Genomic DNA, 23,007 nt, shown 5'->3' with positions numbered 1-23,007 from the left:
TGGACCAGAGGTTTGATTTCTGTCTTGGCCAGCCCCCTTTATGCTGCTCAGAGCCAGACATCACCACCATGGACCAGCCCTCAGGCCTGTGGCTATTCATGGCAGTGGTGTGGACAGACCAGCTTACAGCTAATGTCCTACTGAATTGAACAGCTTCAGGTTGTCTTTATCTGCCTTGACATCTTTCACACCTAAGGTTTCTTTACCCAGGATTTAATTTTCTTCTTCAGAGTATTTCATTTCCTTTTACTTAAACTAGAGCCTGGCTCTATAGGAGGTATCCCCTAGCTTAGGGAAGAGGAGGGTTGCAAAGGCTGCTTCAGCAGTCAGGGGTGCAGCTGGACCCACTGTCCACGATCTAATTGCGGAAGTGTGGAGATTTCCCTGGGAGTCTGTCTATTCTCTTCTTCCTATCTAGAAATCCCCACTCTTCCCTGTTTCTTCAGAAGGCATTTTCACCTAAGGTTCAGAAACAGTTTGTCCACTTTTTCCTCAGCTTTTCTTTCCTACATAACTTCCATTTTCTAACCATTTTTCTATCCCTTCTTCCTTTTCCCCAAATCATGCTTTGGCTCAATTTCCTTTTTAAAAATTGACAGGCTCTTTAAAAATTGTAAGCACATTCTTCGCTTTCAGTTACGTCCTCTGAGTCCTTATTGGTTGCCCTGAACTCCACCATCCTCATCTTTGACCTCCTGTCTCACCTATGAATCTAGGCAGTCCTGTTCATCTTTCTGTGCTGGGCCCCCAGGGTATAACTTGATAGCCATTCGGTGGCCAGAGGTACATGGAACAAGCTTTTCAGTGAAGTGCACTTGGGGAAAGAGTTGGGGGTGATGACAGTAACCTACAACCTCCCTACTGGTGTCTCACAGCCTTGGGAGGAAGATACCATTATAGGGTTGAAGATGGAGTAGGGGCAGAGCATAACGGTCACCCATCCTTCAGGGAAACGGAGACATTAGGAAGGTTGACACTGAAAAGACTGGACATCTCCCACTGGATATCCAGCTTGTCCATAAGTTCAGCTGAGAAGTCAGGGTCCGGTTGGAGAACTAGTCCTAACAGAAACTATGGTCCAAAAGAGGTCACCCAGAGAGGATTTCTAGAGAAAGAAGACAGTCGAGGGTCACATCTGGACACAGCAACAGCTGAGGGGTTTACCAGGGAAGAGCTAGTGGAGGGGTAGAGACAGAGCAGTCAGAGAAGTGGGAAGAAAACGAGAAGAGAGCATTGTCACCACCACTGGGGCAGTAGGGGCACCGGTTCTGAAGGGGAAGGATTAGCCTTGGAATTGGAGGAAGTATAACTCAGAAGATGAAATCCAAATTGCGAAAAAACTTTGAAACAAAGCAATACACCAGTAGCATCTTAAATCTGAATTCCTCAGCAGCAGACAACCTGTACGCAGTCTGGGTCCTGCCCACGTTCTCATCCTGTGCGTGTCATCATCACCTGCTCCAGCCACACAGAAAAGCTCTCAGAACCAAACGTGCCCCCTGCCTTCTGCGTTTGCTTCAGCTCTTCCCTCCTCCTGGGATTCTCTCCCCACCGTTTTCCCAAATGTGTCATTTGCTGACATTTCAAATGCAAACTCCTTCCCTGATTACCCAATCCCGCATCAATGCCAAGTCCATCCCATTAACCCCACAGCACCCATCCCTCCCTGAAACGATCTTCCTCTATTTGCTGCCAGGTTTCCCCTTTACTCTCAAATGCCGACTCTGTGAGAAGAGAGTTATGCCATGTTCACGGCTGTTTCTCCAGAGCCTAGATAAGGGGCAGGCACATAGTTACCCCTCAATAATTATTAGTTGAAGAAAAGAAAAGAAGGAAGGAGGAAGGCAGTAGGGGAGAAGAAAAGAGGGAGAAAAGAAAATAGACACAGCCTACTTGTTGAATAACTCAAGCAACGCAGCAGCCCAATACTTGTCCTTCGGCCGTTTGCTTTAACATACATGGGAGAAGTGTTCAGTTTTCATGTCAATTATTTATGTACAGAAATTCATCAGGGCCTTTAAGCTGCCTCAGACCACTTCATATACCCTGGTGTTCTTAGTATCTCAGTGTATAAATATTTGAGTCATTGGGGAAGGCAGTTACTTTTCTCATAAACATTCTTCCTGTGATGGCATTCAGCCCATTAAATTACACACATTCTCAAAAAAGGCATTCATTAAATGTAAAGGAACTCAGTCATGGTGGGTGGCAGTGGTCTTGTCTGATCATTAACTACAAAGAAATTAAGCCAGGATGGTGGGGGGGTAGATTTTACATCAGGTCTACAGCGAGACTTCTCTGTTTTCTGATGTCCACACACCTGCTGGGCTCCAGGAACAAGAACCACAGCTTTGCTTGTCTTACCCTATGGACGTTTCTCATACGTTCCAGACGACCTCATAGCAATCATGAACCTATTGCATGCTGGGAACTTAGTCCTGGAGATGATCAGCTTTCTTCCTCTCTCCCTTCCTTCCTTTTTCTCTCTTTCTCTCTCTCTCTCCCCCCAGCCCTTTCTTTCTTTTTTTCTTGCCGCATCACGCAGCTTGTGGGACCTTAGTTCCCTGACCAGGGATTGAACCCAGGCCCTCGGCAATGAGAGCACAGTGTCCTAACCACCGCACCACCAGGGAATTCCCTGATCAACTTTCTTAAGCAGTCCACCCAGAACTATTTTCCCAGATACAATTCTACAAGAAATTGCAAATTGGGAGCTTGTGAAATATTTTTGGTACTAAGACTATTTTATATAAATCAAAATAAAAATTGACCCTAATTATAGCTTTACTCCAGAGTTTAAAAAAAACTAAAATCACTCATAACCCCAAACCCCTAACATCTACAGAAATAATTTCTTTTTCCACTTCTTATTTGTTGCTTAAATACTTTCCATTTTACAACTGGTTATTCTAAGAAAGTAGCGAGTAATGAAGAGATTAGGAACATAAGCTCATGAGAAAAGCCTTGGTTGTATGTTTGGGGTGTGTGTGCCAGTGTCTATTTATGTTCCCACTTCTCTGCCATGACAACCTTAATCTTGGATTTGGGAGGAATGGTTCACATTCATTGTTCAAGGTTTCCATTTTTGGGGGGGATGACAATGATACACTGTCTGATGAATGAGATAGTCATGAACTCTTTTCCCTTTTTATTAAAGAATGGGCTCTTGCCAGCTGATGGGTGCAAATGACACCCCCTCTCCCTCCTCGAATCTGCTCTCAGAAGTCCAGGCAAAGCATTTTGTGGGGCCACTTTAAGGCCATCTGGTATAATCAAAGGAGTCTCCCTGAGGATCATGGTGTCCAGGGCTTCCCCTCCCCTACCCCCTTATCTCCATGACCTTGGGCAGGTGACTGAACCTTTCTGAGGGCCTGCTGTCCTCCTCTGTAAAGTAGAAACCACGCTTTAGGCGCCCAAAGGAAGACCAGCTGATGGCTGAACTCCTTCGTCTCCAGGCTGGTGTCTGTGGGTAGGGCAGGTCACGGCATGGGACACACAAAAGGCCGGTCCCTAAGTGGAGAGGCCCGAAGAGATAAGCTCTGATTACTCATTCTGCTCAGACCCTCTGGGCTCGCTCGGCAGACAGCGCATGTGTTCCAGGGTCCTGGGCGGATTTCCCCCACCCACCTGGGAACTTTCCCGGCAGCAACATAATAAGCAGCTCCTTCCCAACATCAGAGTCAGAGGTCAGGTCACATACTGGTACTTTAGGTCCATGCTTGGCAACAGAGTGACTTCTCTGCGAGATAAACCACGTCGATGTGAAGTCTGTTCCTAAAAACACACTCTCAGCGATGGACTCATCCCAGTGATGGATGGAAGGAGTAAGACATTTGGAGTTCCAGGGCCGGGGTCAAAGCCTGGCCCATCTTGTACTAGCTGAGTGACTGGGGGCAAGTTTTTTAACCTTTCTGGCTCTTTTATCTTTCACATGCCAAACAAGAGTACTAGAACTTGCACCCTCAGCGAGCTCTTTGACAGACTCAATGATAAATAAGATAATGTAGGTATAGTGACTCTACTCTGCTCACCAATATTTCATTTCCTCATTTCCTTCTGGTCACAGTGAAACCGAGTCCCCCTAAAACCGAGTTCCTCTGCCAAGTTCACGATTAACCTCTCTATCCAAAACTTTATTCCCTTTCTTGTCCCGCACCTGTTCCCCTCAGGATTGAGAAGCATCAAAGAAAAGGGGGCCCTGAAACTGAGTAGGACTCTGCAGGGCCCTCCTGGTACAAGCCCCTCTGTGTCCCCCGCTTCTTGCCTGGCCTTCCCTGAGTTACAAAGAGCAGATTCAAACACTTAATGATTCGAGAAGTTCAGTAACAAAACAGAGTCACAGGACTCCTCGTCCCTCCTCCAGGGATACATATAACAATCTGATGCCTATCTTTGAGTTGTTCTGCAGAAACTAAGACCCCCATGCAGGTGGAGGATGGTCACAACATGCTGACCACAAGCACGTAGACCCCAGATTGGCTGGAACCGGAAGGCTGATGTTTAAGATGCCTGAAACACTACCCTGTTACCTCACCACCAACCAGTCAGAAAAACGTCCATGGGCTGATCACACACCCTGCAGTCCTCACCCCTAACGTTGCCTTTAAAAACCCCTGCCTGAGAGCCACGGGGGAGTTTGGGTCTTTTGAGCACTAGCTGCCCGTGGAACATGGCCACGTGACTTGTTCAGACCAGTGAAATCTGAGCAGAAGGGACGTGTCACTTCCAGGTGGAGGCAGTCGAGAGCCGATACATCATTTTCCATGTGCTTCCTTTGCTTGCTGTGATGACTCTGGTAGTACAAGTGCCCCGAGCGAAAGCAGTCCTGACCCATAGTCTGGAGGGCCACTTCGCCCTGCAGCTGACTTGGAAAGAACGAGGCATGAACCTTTGGAGACTGTTGGAAGGATGGCAAAACTCAGCCTATCCTGACAAATACATACAAGAAAAGTTCTGCCAAATATAACAGGCTCTATAAATACTAATTATGGTTATTTCAGCTATCTATTCAGATCATGTGATTAATACCTAACATGGTAGCATTATAATATATCTACTGCTAAGGTAACCCGTTCTTATCATTTCACTGCCGTCATCAAATGTCTAAAGAGAACCCACTGTGTTTCTGATATCATTCCAGGCAATCCACATGCAGTATTTTCTTTGTGATGTTAAAATCTTTTAAACACCACTTGCATTTACAGTTGGCGTGCCCTTTGAAAACATAATGATGACTCATCATCAGACCAGAGACTCATACAAGTAAGTCTTCCACTTTGTAGAACTCTCTAGCTTACTGTTAGTCACGGGTAGAGAGGAGCTGAACAAAAATATTTAAGTATATACAGTGTCAGGGAGGAAGAAATTTTCTTCTACCCTTCTAAGTTCTTCTAACTGGTCTAAGAATTAAATTGAGATGAGACAGGGTAGCAGCAGAAAATCAAACACAAGTTTAGTAACGTGGAGAGATGCAAAAGAACTGAACAACTCCCCCAAATGGCCAAAACCCTCACTTTAAACGCCATCTTTAGCTAAAGACAAAAGAGGATGTCGGGCAGAGCAGTTTGGGATGTTAAAGGGGAGGAGGGTAATGTGCACGGAGATGGAAAAGCAAACGTTTGGTAAACAAATGCTTGCTGGGCCTGCACAGATTATGGGACTCACAGTGCACCCTGACCTCTAGGCCCTGCCAAGTTTCCCCCAGCACACTGAGCCCATGTTCTTTACAGATATCTCAGGTGAGAGCTCCATTCTGGGAACAGGCCCTTTATCTAAATTCTTTAGGCAGCTAACGGGGGGAGGTGGGTAACAAGAAAGACTTCCTGAGTCTCCTGTTTCTTAAAAATAATCAATCTAAATTAATCATCATGCCAAAGAGACACATTTTAGGGTGGCAAACTTTGCTCCCCTACACAGAAACCCTCTCCTCCAAAAGCTACATGGCAGGGCTTCCCTGGTGGCGCAGTGGTTAAGAATCTGCCTGCTAATGCAGGAGACACAGATTTGAGCCCTGGTCTGGGAGGATCCCACAGGCCGTGGAGCAACTAGGCCCGTGAGCCACAACTACTGAGCCTGCTCGTCTGGAGCCTGTGCTCTGCGACAAGAGAGGCCGCGACAGTGAGAGGCCCGCGTACCGCGATGAAGAGTGGCCCCCGCTTGCCACAACTAGAGAAAGCCCTCGCAGAGAAACGAAGACCCAACACAGCAAAAGTAAATAAATTAATTAATAAACTCCTACCCCCAACATTTAAAAAACAAAAAGAAAGAAACCATATACCTGTCCCCAAACCCCAGGGCTAGAAAGACTTTTCAGATTTTTTTTTCTAATATCCATCAAAGACTCACCCATACCTGACAGAAACTAGTTAAGTTCACTGCGTGCAAGTTTTAAGGAAATACCAAAAATTTAATTCACTCAATTTTATAAATTAACAACAATAACAAACTAATAGGATGAAAGAGCAACTTCTTTATCTTCATCCCCATTTCTGATATTTGTGTGGACTAGTAACAAAAATCACCTTACAGGAAGAAACTGGAAGGCTTCATTTTCCTATCCACAAATAGTATTCCTCCCTCATCTATGGTTTTGCTTTCTGTGGTTTCAGTTACCCAGGTCAACCACCGTCCAAAAACATTAAATAAAAAGTTCCAGAAAGAAACAATTCATAAATTTTAAACCACACACTCTTCTGAATATGGTGATGAAATCTCACTCCATCCGGCTCCGTCCAGCCCAGGATGCAAATCATCCCTTTGTCCTGTATATCCTGCCCATTAGGCACTTAGTAGCCACTTCAGTTATCAGCCCCACTGTCATGGTACCACAGTGCTTATGTTTAAGTGACCCTCATTTCACTTAATAAAGGCCCCAAAGCACAAGAGCAGTGATGCTGGCAATTTGGATTGTGCCAAAGAGAAGCTGGAAAGTGCTTCCTTTAGGTGAGAAGGTGAAAGTTCTCCACTTAATAAGGAAAAGGAAAAAGATAGTATGCTGAGGCTGCTGAGATCTACGGTAAGAAGAAATCTTCTGTTTGTGAAGAAATTTGTGCTAGATTTGCTGTCGCACCTCAAACTGCAAAAGTTACGGCCATGGTGCGTGGTAAGTGCTTAACCTTAGTTAAGATGGAAAAGGCATTAAATCTATGCAGTAAGATATTCTGAGAGAGAGACCACATTCACATAACTTTTATTACAGTACATGGTCATAACTGTACTATTTTATTATTAGTTACTGTTGTTAATCTCTTACTGTGTCTAATTTACAAATTAAACTTTATCATAGGTATGTATGTGTAGGAAAAAACATAGTATATATAGGGTTCAGTGCTATCAGTGGTTTCATCCACTGGGGGTCTTGGGACATATTCTCTGTGGATAATACTGAGATACTGTATATTCTTTCAAAACAGTGCAAACGAGCTGAAAAGCTTTCCTTGAAATTGGCACCATCTCAACTGTTCCACCTTCCTTTAGGACCCTTCCTGTCATTAACATCTCCACCCTGCCCCCCCACCCCTCAAAGTTTTCTATTTCTTGCACCACTTCAGTCTTTCCCTTGGCCGTTCTGCTACTATTTTTCTTCCACAATATCCTCCAATCTATGGACCTCTTGAACCTTCTGATGAACTGAGCTCAAAGACCCTTTTGTCAAATCAATGCGGCAGTCGGGCGGCTATACCCAGACCTCAGCTCTGCTGAGGGTTTCTCCTGTCTTAACTTTACTGCACTTCATCAGCCCGTCACGTGTCATTCTCAGCACAACTAAAGTGTCATGAGCACTTCTGTGAGATTGGTGATCTGACTCATATGGGATCATGCCATGCACGGCCTTGCCTGCCGTCTGATGCTGCCTCTGAAGTACCGCTATGAACTGATTCAGCAGCTCAGCATGGCTCCTGTGCCCTCCTTCTCACACTCTTGCATGATTCATCATATATAAAGAGTATATGGTAGGGCTTCCCTGGTGGCGCAATGGTTGAGAGTCCGCCTGCCGATGCAGGGAACGTGGGTTTGTGTCCTGGTCCAGGAGGATCCCACATGCCGCGGAGCGGCTGGGCCCGTGAGCCATGGCCGCTGAGCCTGCGCGTCCGGAGCCTGTGCTCCGCAACGGGAGAGGCCACGGCAGCGAGAGGCCCGCATACCAAAAAAAAAAAAAAAAAAGAGTATATGGTAAACAAAACATTTCACCTGACCCCGCCTCAGGACGGCAAGGTACTTTGAGCTGTGTTTCCAGTAGTGTTGACGTGTTCACGTCCATCCATCCAGACTTCTCACTCCATCTCCATGAGATTAGAGGGTTGCATTTGATACTTAGCTGTGGTTAAAAATACAGCTCCTTCACAGCCATGGGTCAGAGGGCTGTTGACCAGCACACAGAGAACTGAGACAAATGCTGGGTCGACCAGCACTGTCCTTCACGTTGGACTCAATAGAGAAGTTCCTATATTTGCTGAAAGTTTACCTTCCTGGTTGAGTCTATCACATCATCTGGATTCACACTCAAGTAAGCTAGCTCTTTAATATTTCAGTTCTTAGTTAAGTAATGAAAAGGCATGATTAGAGAAACAAGATTCCATAACACATTCAGTCCTAAGTCATAAATTAAATTGTGGAGCTAGATGTTTGATTTCCAACATAAGTTACTTTGCAACATTTTTACACACTTTCTCATGTTTGTATCCTTGGGCCCAGGCTTCACGTCCTGCTTTATATCAGTAAACTTTATTTTCTGAAGGATAGTATCAAAGAGTTGTCGAACTTGAAACCAGTTGAAGTGGAAGACTGTATTTTGAATTTTTATTATTATTATTATTTTGCAGTACGTGGGCCTCTCACTGTTGTGGCCTCTCCCGTTGTGGAGCACAGGCTCCAGATGCGCAGGCTCAGTGGCCATGGCTCACGGGCCCAGCCACTCCGCGGCATGTGGGATCTTCCTGGACCAGGGCACGAACCCGTGTCCCCTGCATTGGCAGGCGGACTCTCAACCACTGCGCCACCAGGGAAGCCCCTGAAAATTTTTTTTTTAAGCTCTTTATATTAGCAAACAACAGAAAAATGGTTAAGACATAGATGATGACATGAGACTTCCTTGGTCAAACCCTGTCTTCCTTCCTTCCTACAGTGAGATCCTAAACAGGTTACCTAGCTTCTTTTTCTGTAAATTTTACCTTACAGGAGGATTGTAGCAACTGTAAGGAAAGCAGCCGTGTGAAGCTTTTATGTCTGACACAAAGCAAGCATTCAATAAATGTTAGTGCTTATTATTAAGGTTAAATAAACATACTCAAACAAGATGGGTCAAAGTCAATGGAACAAACATTTATTAAAGGAAAGTAACTGTTACCAGTCATAATAGTTATGATAGTTTGAGCAACTACTATATGCACTTCTACAAACATTATTTTACTTAACCTCCACAGAAACTTTATGATTTTTGTATTATTGATTCATTTTGCAGATGATTGATGGATGGTTAGAGGAGCTTCATAATTTACCCTTGTCCACAACAAATAGACAGGATATGGCTGGAATTTAAATCAAGTGTTTCCCTAACTAAAGATTGTGCACTTACTCCTTTACTATACTTCCTCCCAACCTCCTAGGCACAAGGCCCTTTGCCAAGCATCTGTAGATGTTACCCTGATGAATGCTACACCACTTGGGCCTTCAAGGATCTTCCATTCCAGCAGGTGACAGACCACTATTTTATAGGACAGACTGACATTAGTCTTATAACAGAAGTGCATATTGTAGACTCAGCCTATGCAAAATGTACTTGGTGAAAGGAAGTTCTTTTTAGGTTAATAATTTTTGTAAACCTACATGAATAGCCAACGATCACCTGTAGCAATATCTAAAGTTCTGAGATACAGGGAATAATGTTTCATTGTTGGAGACTAAGCCATACGTACATCTTTGGTTCCCAGCCAATAAATGCCATGAACTCCCTCACAAATATCCAAAATATTCCCTGGAAGCAATATTGTCCCCACTGAGAACCACCACAAATCTCACAATTTGTATATCGTGAAATCCACTTAGTTGGTGCCAATCAGGAAGGAGGGAGGGAACAAAGGAAGGAAGGAAGGAAAGAGAAGAGAAGAAAAAGAAAGAAAGAAAGAAAGAAAGAAAAGAAAAGAAAGAAAGAAAGAGAAAGAAAAAAGAAAGAAAGAAAGAAAAAGAGAGAAAGAAAGAAGAAAGGAGACTAGAACAAATTGGAGTAAAAATATCAAACTATATCGTGTACCTAGTAAATTTAATTTTTGTTTTACTGCGGTATGTGGTATTTTTATGTGCAGGTGCATGTGTGTGTTTTACAGTAACTCCTGGTGGCAAAACGAACAAAACCAGAGTAATCTGGGGAAAGGTAACACGTGCTTATGGAAACAATGGCATGGTTTCTGCCAAAATTGTGAAGCAACCTTCCTGCTAAGGCCACTGGAAACAGAATCCGTGTGATGCTGTACCCCTTAAGGATTTAAACTTATTGAAAAGTAAGTAAATAAAAGTGTGGATTTGTTCTTTTGTAAAAAAGAATGTGCTTCACACACACACATGCACACACATAAATATTCACAGGCGTCTCTCGGTCAAAAAAGCTAGACTCTGGTCCTATGAGCTTTCTCATGGCCTGGCTAGTAGACTATGTGACCTCTTTCATTCAAATGTTATGAGCAGCATCAGAAGGACAGAAGTCATTCAATAGGGGATTTAAGGGCAGTGTTCGTTTTATATATTTAAATTGCTCCACCGGGGGAAAAAGCTGCCAGAGTTATAGTCAATTACAGAGTTACGATTTAGATACAGAGCACTTACTCTCTTTCTCCCTAGACATATATTTCTTCTCTGTTAGTCCAAAAAGTAAAAATGCAAGTCATACATACAAAAAGATGCTCCAATTTCATTAGCAAATGCAAAATAAAACCACGACAAGATATCCCTTCACACTCACCAGATTGGTAGACATTAAAAATTCTGACCATATCAATCACTGGCAATGATATGAAGCAACAAGAACTCTCATGCAAAAATGTAAATCAGTATAAATATTTTAGGCATCAATTTGGCCTTATTGAGTAAAGTTAGCATGCGTATACTGTATCACTCAGCACTTCCCTGGGTTTATACACTAAAAAAACGCTTGCACAGGTACATACAACATGAGTAAGATGCTGTGGGCAAGACTGCTCCAGAGAAATTGGTTGTAAAGTAAACAAGCAAACCAACCCTGGCAACAACCGGAAGTCCAGAAAAAAAAGAATGGGTAAATAAGTTATGGAATGGTTATATAATGGACTAATATATCGCAGTAGAAATTAAACAAACAATAGCTATGTATATCAACATGGTTCAGCCCACAAGTTTAACGTTGAGTGGATGAAGAGAAAGTGGCATTAAGCCTTCAAAAGGATGGAAATTCTAGGACTTCCCTGGTGGCGCAGTGGTTGCGAGTCCGCCTGCCGATGCAGGAGACACGGGTTCATGCCCCGGTCCGGGAAGATCCCACATGCCGCGGAGCAGCTGGGCCCGTGAGCCATGGCTGCTGAGCCTGCGCGTTCGGAGCCTGTGCTCCGCAATGGGAGAGGCCACGACAGAGAGAGGCCCGCGTAACGCAAAAAAACAAAAAGGAAGGAAATTCTAACACATGCTACAATATGGATGAACCCTGAGGATATTATGCTAAGTGAAACAAGCCAGTCTCAAAAAGGCAAATAATATTTGATTCCACTTACATGAGGTATCCAACATAGTCAAATTCATAGAGAAAGAAAGTAGAATGGTCATTGCTAGGAGCTGGGGGTAGGAAGAAGGGGAACTGTTGTTTAATGGGTATAGGGTTTCAGTTTTGCAACATAATGTTTTGGAGATTGGTTACTCAATAATACAAATATACTTATTAATACTCATCTGTACACTTGACAGGATACTAAGTTTTAAGTGTATTTTACCACAATGAAAACTTTTAAAAATTTTTAAAAAGAAAGTTGCAGAAGAATACAGAGTATAATTCAACTTTTATAGATCTCAAACACCTGCAAACTTACCATATAATTCTTAGAGATACAAGCATTCATGGTAAAGCTATTACAGAGAGTAAGGTGATGCCATGAAATAGGAAAGAGCACGTAGGGGTTCTCAATGATGCTAGTTGTGTTCTAACCCTTAAATTGGGCTTTGGATACAGTTTGATGGCTGTACATGTATAATGCATATGTCTTATAAATATATAAACTTCTTTTTTCCAAGCCAAAAGGTTGCGCTCTGAATGTCAGAATTGAGATCAGCATGATGGAGTGTATATGAAACCAAGTTCCAGGTTAGAAAATAATTCTGCTGTAATAAAGCAACCGATCTGGTTAGAGTCAGAATTTAGGTGCAGCCTGTTCAATAAAATATGAGTAGTCACTGTTTTCGTATATCCCCTTAGCAACAGCTAAGCACTGGCATAGGAGAACACAGCCACATCACAGATGCTCTGGCAGTGTCTCTCTAAACTTTCACCATTAGCCTTACCCAAAATAGAATTCTACTTATAAGAGAAGGGATATTGAGGATACAGGAGAGAACTTAAAGCAATTTTAAAATCGTTTACCATTAAATAAAGTATCATGTCATGTCAGACCAAGATATTAAATTTGTATAATACACTGCAGAAATTTAAAGAGTTTTTTTGGATATTTAAGAAAAGAATGACCTTTTTAGTTCAACAAGGAACAGTGATTTGTCCTCATGTCAAATAAAACTAAAAATTGTTGTCCTATTATTATTCGGAGTTCAGCGAAGGTTGAAGATAATGGATGGGCTCCAAGCTGCCCGTTAGTGTTCCTTCCTCCCAGGAGCTAACTAGAAAAATCTTCAACATGGGAAGGACTGTGATCCACCCCTACACCCTGGCTCCACAGCTGGTGAAGTCCATGGGTGTTTGCAGCTCCCACCCACAGCCCTGGCCACCATCAGAGAAATTCACCAGCTGAGGCCTTGAGTCCATTGTTCCTCTTAGGTCAATGAGCGCTACAAAGCATGGCGATGGTTCAGACTGAAGCCAAGAGCAGAATGACCGGCAGTGGATACACAAAGGGAAAATTCAAACCAAGAGGGTGCCGTTGAGACAATTTAATCATGTCAGACAACTTGGGCCACTGTTGCAGATGAAGGAGCAAGAAAAAAATTTTATTTTGATTTATAAATAAAATGAGAATAAGGAAGTTGATGAAGACCCCCAGACCACATGCCTCATTTGGTAAGCTGAAAGGGTCATTCTCAATCTATGGTATCTGTTTATACAGAGTAGCACTGCTTACATCAGAACTTTATTTCTACCAATGGAGGTGGTTAAAATAGATCCTGATGAACAAGTTTAACTACATGAACATCTAGGGAGGTCCACAGTCCTATCTTTCAAAAATTCTCCACTAATTTCCAAAAAAAAATGTTATTAAGGAAATGTAGGAATGTCTCTTTATAGTATTAGACTGACCACAGTTGTTTCCATCAAAATGGAGACAGGCCAGCCAACAACTTAAAGCAGCAAAAGTCCTAAGTGTCCACTTAAGAGCTTCTAACCTTCAGAACGTACGAGTCACCACCCACCTCAATCAACGCTTCAATGTACAAAAACTATTTTCACTTGATTCAATTTTGTCAAAATAAATGCAGGTCTCATAAAACACCAAGAATTTAAAAATATATCTGATAATGGAAAACATCTCAAGTTTAAGGATGTTTTTGCAGAGAAAGCAAGTGTCATCCAGGTTCTGGTGCTCAAGACTTCCTGTAAGAGATAAACCCAATCTTTGGGATGCCACCTCCAAGATAACCTACTGAGACATGAGTTTTTTTTAAAAAATTATTTTTCATAAGTCCTCCTCATCACACATTACCCAACTGTATGAAAGGCCAGAGATTTCAAGAGGCCAAAATGAAATCAGACATGATTTACCTAAGCGTGCAATAGCTTTGTAGAGGTCACCAGCAAGATCTCTATCCACAGCCTGAATCAAAGACATTATAATCAGGTGATGACTTCCTTGGGGTGAGATTAGGGTGAGGGGAGGAAGAGGACAGAAATATACAGCAAGAACTCCTTGCAGTATGTGGAGTGAGTGTTAATAAAGAGTGACAATTTCATTCAGAAGAATTTTTTTACTTGGCAAAATCTAAAGATGCATCTAATGTAAATTGGGCATGATAATGGTGACAGAATTAACAAAAACAAAGAAAAATAAATTGGAAAGTGGACAAAAATGATCCTGTAAATAGAGTAAGGAAATATGGAGCTATTTGCCTTTGGTCATTCTTCTACTTTCCAAAGAGACTTTAATGCCAAGTTGTGTTTTCTATACCATAAAGCAGCCAGGAGGAATTAGACACCTATTTCTTTTACCATCAAGTCATGGTTAGTTGATGATGGCATTACTTATTTTACATTGCGGGTTTATTTTCACCCCAGTTCTATCAAAATTCTATCAAAGTTGAAGCTGCTGAAACCTGAGTGGCTGGGTCCTAGAGCATAGACAGCTGCCACGGTGTGGGAGAAACAGACCTGGAAGTCTCAGTGTGTGTTCCCCACAAGCCCTTTGCTAAGGGTTCGGCTGTGCATGCACAGAGCAATATGCAAGGCTTACCAGAGGGCTACTGTGACCAGGCTGAGAACCAGAGATATTGAGATCAAGCAGTGTTAGGTAATTTTTGAATTCTGGCTCAAACAGACGAGAGAGACCTTGGTAATATCCCAGCATCCAATATTGACACTGCTGAAACACCAGAAGGGCTGTGTCTTAGGAGAAAGGACCATAACATAAAGTACGACTTCCACTATACCTGTCTTTACCAACTGTAAAACTACACCTCGTCAACATCCAAAGGGGAGACAGAGTTTGAAGATTTGTCAATTTGAAGAGCTTAGGAAACACCTTGGGCTTTCCACAGATCCAATCTAACAAAGTATGGAAAAGCTTAATACAAATTTCGTATGATCATTCAGAAACTGAACTTCATACAAGACCAGACATCCATACATTTTAGAGGAAGAAAACAGAATCCAGTTTCTACAGCATATCACCTACAATTTCCAATATCAGTCAGACCTTACTGTACATGTGAAGAAACAGAAAAAAAAAAAAAAAAAAAAGTCTGTTATCAAGAGGAAAAATAGTCAATACAAATAGATCCTGGGGCCAACTATATGTTGGAATTAGCAGACAAAGCTGGGGATTTTTATTACTGCTCTATCAGTAAAGAGATCAAGTAGGCAAAAAATCAGTAAGGATATAGAAGATCTGAAAGAAGACTACCCACCAACTTCACCTAACTGACAGCTACAGATCATTTTATTCAACTGTATTATACATATTTGTTTTGATAGCACATGAACATAGAGATAAGACCATAATGCTTAACCATAAAATAAGTTCAATAAATTGCAAAAATTTGGCAACTGACAAAATGTGTGTTCCGATGATAAAAGAGTTAAATTAGAAATCAGCAACACTAAGATATTTAAAAATTCTCAAATGTTTGAAAATTAAACAAATATGCTTTTAAATAATCCACGGATTAAAGGAGTCAATATAAATCAGAAAACATTTCAAAATAAATGATAATGAAACAGAACACATCAGAATGTGCAAAAGGTAAGTGTAATGCTTAGAGGAAAGTTTATAACTCTAAATGACTAAATTTTAAAAAGAGGAAGATTTTAAATCTGTTATCTAAGTGTCTACCTTAAGAATTGAGGAAAGGAGAATCAAATTAATCCCAAAGTGAATAGAAAGAAGGAAATAATAAGTATAAGAGCACAGATCAACACATAGAAAACAGAATATTAACAAACATTTTTGTCTTTGAAAAGATTATTAAAAATGATAAACTCCTAGCAAGACTAATTATGGAAAAATGAAAACATAAATTACTGATATCAGAATTACCAAAAAATTCCCTCAAGAGGAAACAGAAAATCTGAATGACTCTGCATCTATTAAAGAATTTGAATCTATAATCAAAAAGCTTTCCACAAAGAAAACTTTATGCCCAGATAATTCCCCTGGTGGATTCCATCAACCACTTAAGAAAAAAGCAGTATCAATCTGACACAAACACTTGAAGACAATCTAATAAATGGGTAGAAGATCAGAACAGACATTGCACAAAAGAAGGTATGTAAATGGATAACGACCCATGAAAGGTGCTTATCATCATTAGTCAATCAGGAAATGTGACGTAAAAACCGCGAGATACTAATACATACTCATTAGAATGTCCATAATCAAAAAACCCAACAATACCAAGTACTGACAAGAATGCAGAGCAACTGAACTCTCACACATTATAGGAGTATAAAATGGTACCATCACTTTAGAAACAATTAAGCAATTTTTTGTAAAGTTATATATGCACTTACTCTATGACCAAGAACATTCACCCAAAAGAAATGAAAACACATGTCAACACCATAGCCTCTGCTGAAAATTCAGAATAGCTTTAAGCATAATAGTTCCAAACTGTAAACCACTCAAATTTCCATAATTCAGACAGATGATTTCATATGCCTGATCACATATACAACTATCTATTCAACATCCCACTTATTTCCGCCTAGAAAGAGACATAGGGAGGGAGGGGCGGGGAGTGGGGGGAGGGAGAGAGAGAGAGAGAGAATAAGAGGGAAAAAAAGCAGTTCAGGCAAATGTCTATCCTAACTTCAGTCTTGGTATCCTTTTGATGGTTACTGAATGAGGTCAAATTAGTGTTAGTTCAAGTTCTTCAACTTGGTCCCAAGGTTTAACACCCAAAGGTGGTAGCCTGGTACAATGAATAACAGATAGTTTAGTAACCTGTTTCCCAAACGTGTCTTGAACATCCTATGTGAGAGGTGGAAATGTCTGGAAAGCTACACAAAACCAGCTTCAAACTTGATTGTATTCTGTTTTGAAGATGTAAAATTCTGCTAAAGATATTGCAAGTATTTCTCTATCTACAGAGAACAATCTTACCTATGAAGAAATCCTAAAAAATGTACCAAAAATTTACGAAAATTAATGTGACTTATACAACATTACACATCTCCCTACTTCGTAAGGGAGATATATAATAAATGTTCACTGGATACTATTTACTTCGTGTTTCCGCAAAGCCAAAGGAATCTGAGTCACTGGAAAATTTCTTAGTTGTTTTTATATTTCAGGTTCTTATAGGCCAGTCATATCTGGATCTTCATAGAAACCCAACAAGGCAGATTATTATTTAAAAGAAGCCAAGAAAATATGATATAAAAGAGATAACTAAAAATGAGTACTGTTATAGCCTGATTTCAGGGCTGGCTTGTATTCACAGATATAATTTTGTTTCTCTTGTGTGACCATAGATATTGACCCCTCAGGACAGAGATGTGAAAAGATTCACATTCTTTAGACACAGATTCTAGCTCATCCTAATGGTTGCCTATAGCTGTGTTTCTTTCTTTCTTTACTTTTCTTTTTTTTACAACTCTGTTATAAGATTTTTACATCACTAATGGAAAAATTTCAAAGGAATCTGATTTTGAGATTAAAAACAACCACCCCCCCCAGCAAATAAACAGTCCATTTTCTTTGCAACCGTATCTTGTCCAAACATAAACACTTACATAATACTTTACATTTTTTAGAAATACTCTGACATACTTTATTAGATATGACTATCAAATAATGGTGTAAGATATTATTATCCTTTTATTTTTTACAATTGGGGAAACTGAGGCTCCGAGGGTTTAAATGATATCCCCAGGGTAAGAAAGCCAGACAATGGCAATGCCAAGTCTAAACTCTAGGATTCCTGACTCAATCTGTTTCTCTATCAAATATAGCCCAACATATTTTAATGGTAAATATGAAATTAGGAAGGGCCTCAAATCCCTTACCTTGCTGGTACACTTACAAGATAAGACTGGGAGCATGTGTTCTCTACTGGTAGAGCAGTTGATGAATTTGAGCCCAAAATTCAAAATTTGTAACATGTTAGGTATTCCTTTAAAAAACTTTTTTTAAGTTAAAAGGTTTCCTAGCTCCTAGCACCTTAATAATTACTAATCTGTTATTAAATCGCATTTTTAAGGAAAAGAAAAACATTTAAATTATAATAAAGATCCTAACCACCCACAGCCTCAAAGAGGCTACATTAGTAACAGAAGACCTGTCTTTTCAGATAATAAACACGTAAAAAGAACCTGAATCTGAACTCTGCGTCTCTCCTGTTGGTTCAGCTGTCCCCAGTGTAAGTCCACTGTTTGGTTTTCAAGTGGTTGATAGCTTCAACCTCAGAGAACACACACAACTTCTCACTACTGCCCTCTAGTGAACATGTTATAAATGAAACAAATGGATCAAAGCCCAGCAGATAACCTCCTTCTGACCCTCTAGTCTGCAAGCACATGTTGGCCTCTGACTGATCTGGCTGCTTCCACAATCACTCTCCCCAGGCGTGCTGAACACAGAGCTGGTGTGTTTCAGAAAGGGCTTTGAGGAAAAAGCAACTGATTGGTAGGGTCAGGCAAACGTGTCCACTGGTGACAATCCTTTTGAATGAATGAATAAGACATCAGATTTTCAAAGAAGTGTGTTTTAGAAGATCTTGTTTTCTGATCCAAATACGAAGACACCCATGATGACACCCACGAAGTTAGCAATAAGAGTGACACTGGGTACTCAAGGCTGCTGGAAATCAGGGAAGCTTACTACTGTGTCACTGGAGTGTCAGATGTTTTTTTTTCTTTTTTTCCACTCTTTGTAAAGACTAGGCAGGTGATAACAGGGGCCAACCTCAGGATAATGATTTATCTACTAACAGCTGTAGACTTTACAACTACCCTTGGCAGTAAAGGCATGACCGACGCTATCATATCCAGAATGGAATCAGAAATACAAGTCATTACATTTCAAATAACAGGCAACGCTTCACGTTTGTTGAAGTGATTATGGGAAATAACTATTTTGTCTGGGCACCCAAATTACACAAATAATCCACTACCCAGGGGTATAAAAACTGCTAATATTTCAGCGATTTGAAAGGCAGCTCCATTTTGAGCTGATTGCACAAATGAGCTACATAAGCACACAGCTTCAAACAGGGATACAGTGGAGAGATATTCCGGGATAAAACCAGGGGTGAGAAGTTCATTTCCTTCCTTCTCTCATTGCTCCTTCATCAGACATAGTCAGTCACTAATTGACCACCATTCCTGGCTCAGCTGTGTGTCGGAGTTCCGTTCAGTGCATCAAATGTTCATCAAGTATCTCCTAAGTGCCAAACAGAGGACTACGTGCTGAAGATACAAAGATGAACAAGACGCTTTTCCTGAATGTATGGAGGTCAAGTCTATAAACGAGCTGAGGAGTCTGAGAGAAGCAGTTCTCATTCTACTTTGCCCCCTATATTGCTTCTGAGACTCCCCCTTGGTGAAGTCCCTCATCTTCAAATCTACTCTCCATCACTATCTTCATCTAACGATTTCAGATTAGGGGCTTTATAACTGTGCAATGTGAAGTACAGAACTCAAAGAACACCCAGTTTCCTTGGTTGAAGGAAGTAGAAATGCTTCCTTCCAAAAACAGCAACTTAAGCAAATAGGAGATGATAGTGTGGGATGATAAGAGAGAGAGAAGAGAAGGAAGGGTGGCGCGGGTGAACCATCCCAAAGAGTTCTTTTTCCAGTTGAATTTCCAGGCAGTGAGTTAAGGACTAATGAGTTAATTAGTGACTGTGGCTCCCCACGAGCATTAGCATCTGGGGGAAACCAGCAGGTGCCAGACCCTCTGCTATTCCCAAGAACAGGATGCAGACATATGAGTTCCTTGGAACAAACCTGAAGCCCGCAGCGAAGGGCAAATCTGCTGGAATAATTCCTCTAATTCCACCACGTATTGGTGCCTGTGATAGGATAATTAGAGGCAACTGGAAAAGCAAGAGATTCTCTAATATAGTGGCTGAATTTTACTTTTCCCTGGATTACAGTCTGGCTACTGGTGAAAAAGAGGCCCTCTACCTTGAAAAATCAATTTGCTTCTGAGACTATTGAACTGACAGCATATTACCAGACTGAATTGGTGTAAAACGTGAAGATGACAAGAGTTCAGGCTATGGTTTGCCCACTTGCTGCTCCAAGAAGGGACAAGTAGTCAGTCACGAGACTGACAGCACATCTCCTTTTCCTGATGTTGGCATGTTTCCAGTGGTCAGACATCTCTGGGCGTCCACAGAACACACTTTCAGGTTCAGAACACAGGCACACCTCAGAGATATTGCTGGTTCGGTTCCAGACCACGGCAATAAAGCAAATATCACAATAAAGCTGGTCACATGAATTTTTTGGTTTCCCAGTGCACATAAAAGCTATGTTTACACTATACTGTCTCTTAAGTATGTGACTGTATTATGTCTTAAAAAAATCAATGTAGGGCTTCCCTGGTGGCGCAGTGGTTGAGAGTCCGCCTGCCGATGCAGGGAACACAGGTTCGTGCCCCAGTCCAGGAAGATCCCACATGCCGCGGAGCGGCTGGGCCCATGAGCCATGGCCGCTGAGCCCGCGCGTCTGGAGCCTGTGCTCCACAACGGGAGAGGCCACAATAGTGAGAGGCCAGCGTACCGCAAAAAAAAAAAAAAAAAAGGTGGAAATAACTACCACAGAGCAGAATAAAGAAAAAAGAATGAAAAGAATTGAGGACAATCTCAGGGGCCTCTGGGACAACATTAAACGCACCAACATTCCAATGCTAGGGGTCCCAGAAGAAGAAAAGAAAAAAAAGAGGGACCGAGAAAATATTTGAAGAGATTACAGTTGACAACTTCCCTAACATGGGTAAGGAAATAGTCAATGAAGTCCAGGAAGTATGGATAGTCCCATACAGGAAAAATCCAAGGGAAACGCGCCAAGACACATATTAATAAAACTATCAAAAATTAAGTACAAAGAAAAAATGTTGAAAGCAGCAAGGGAAAAACAACAAATAACATACAAGGGAATACCCATAAGGTTAACAGCTGATCTTTCAGCAGAAACTCTGCAAGCCAGAAGGGCATGGCATGATATATTTAAAGTGATGAAAGGGAAAAATCTACAACCAAGATGACTCTACCCAGGAAGGATCTCATTCAGATTCGACAGAGAAATTAAAAGCTTTACAGCTAAGAGAATTCAGCACCACCAAACCAGCTCTACAACAAATGCTAAAGGAACTTCTCTAGGCAGGAAACACAAGAGAAGGAAAAGACTTACAATAACAAACCCAAAACAATTAAGAAAATGGTAATAGGAACATACATATCGATAACTACCTTAAATGTAAATGGATTAAATGCCCCAACCAAAGGCATAGACTGGTTGAAGGGATGCAAAAACAAGACCCGCACATACACTGTCTACAACAGACCCACTTCAGACCTAGGGACAAATACAGACTGAAAGTGAGGAGATGGAAAAAGATATTCCATGCAAATGGAAATCATAAGAAAGCTGGAGTAGCAATTCTCATAACCGACAAAACAGACTTTGAAATAAAGACTATTACAAGAGACAAACAAGGACACTACATAACGGTCAAGGGACGAATCCAAGAAGGAGATATAACAATTGTAAATATTTACGCACCCAATATAGGAGCACCTCAATACATAAGGCAAATGCTAACAGCCATAAAAGGAGAAATCGACAGTAACACAATCATAGTAGGGGACTTTAACACTCCATTTTCACCAATGGACAGATCATCCAAAATGAAAATACATAAGGAAACACAAGCTTTAAATGATACATTAAACAAGATGGACTTAATTGATATTTATAGGACATTCCATCCAAAAACAACAGAATACACTTTCTTCTCAAGTGCTCATGGAACATTCTCCAGGATAGATCATATCTTGGGTCACAACTAAAGCCTTGGTAAATTTAAGAAAATTGAAATCGTATCAAGTATCTTTTCCGACCACAACGCTTGGAGACTAGATATCAATTACACGAAAAAATCTGTAAAAAAATACAAACACATGGAGCTAAACAGTACACTACTTAATAACCAAGAGATCACTGAAGAAATCAAAGAGGAAATCAAAAAATACATAGAAACAAATGACAATGAAAACACAACAACCCAAAACCTATGGGATGCAGCAAAAGCAGTTTTAAGAGGGAAGTTTATAGCAACACAATCCTACCTCAAGAAACAAGAAACATTTCAAACAACCTAACCTTACATCTCAAGCAAAGAGAGAAAGAAGAACAAAAAAACCCCAAAGTTAGCAGAAGGAAAGAAATCATAAAGATCAGATCAGAGAGACTGGCTCCAGATGGTGGAATAGAAGGTAGTGCTCTCACTCCCTCTTGCGAGAACACAGGAATCACAACCAACTGCTGAACAGTCATTGACAGGAAGACACTGGAACTCACCAAAAAAGATACCCCACAACCAAAGACAAAGGAGAAGTCACAATGAGATGGTAGGAGGGGCGCAATCAAAGTAAAATCAAATCCCACAACTGCTGGGTGGGTGACTCACAAACTGGAGAACACTTATACGACAGAAGTCCACCCACTGGAGTGAAGGTTCTGAGCCCCACGTCAGGCATCTGAGCCTAGGGGTCTGGCAACGGGACGAGGAATCCCTAGAGAATCAGACTTCAAGGGCAGGTGGGATTTGATTGCAGGGCTTTGACAGGACTGGGGCAAACACAGACTCCACTCTTGGAGGGCACACAGAAAATGGTGTGCACCTTGAGACCCAGGCGAAGGAGCAGTGACCCAATAGAGACAAAACCAGACCTATCTGCTATTTTTGGAGGGTATCCTGCAGAGTTGGCGGGTGGCTCTCTATCACCGTGAGGACAAGGACACTGGCAGAAGTTCTGGGTAGTACTCCTTGGCATGAACCCTCCCAGAGTCCGCCACTAGCCCCATCAAAGAGCCCGGGTAGGCTCCAGTGTTGGGTCGCCTCTGGCCAAACAACCAACAGGGAGGGGACCCAGCCCTATCAATCA

The sequence above is a fragment of the Stenella coeruleoalba genome (genome assembly GCF_951394435.1).
Source record: "Stenella coeruleoalba genome assembly, chromosome: 2".
NCBI classification, from domain to species: domain Eukaryota; kingdom Metazoa; phylum Chordata; class Mammalia; order Artiodactyla; family Delphinidae; genus Stenella; species Stenella coeruleoalba.
The sequence above is the reverse complement of the archived record's forward strand: the minus strand, read 5'-3'. Positions refer to the sequence as shown.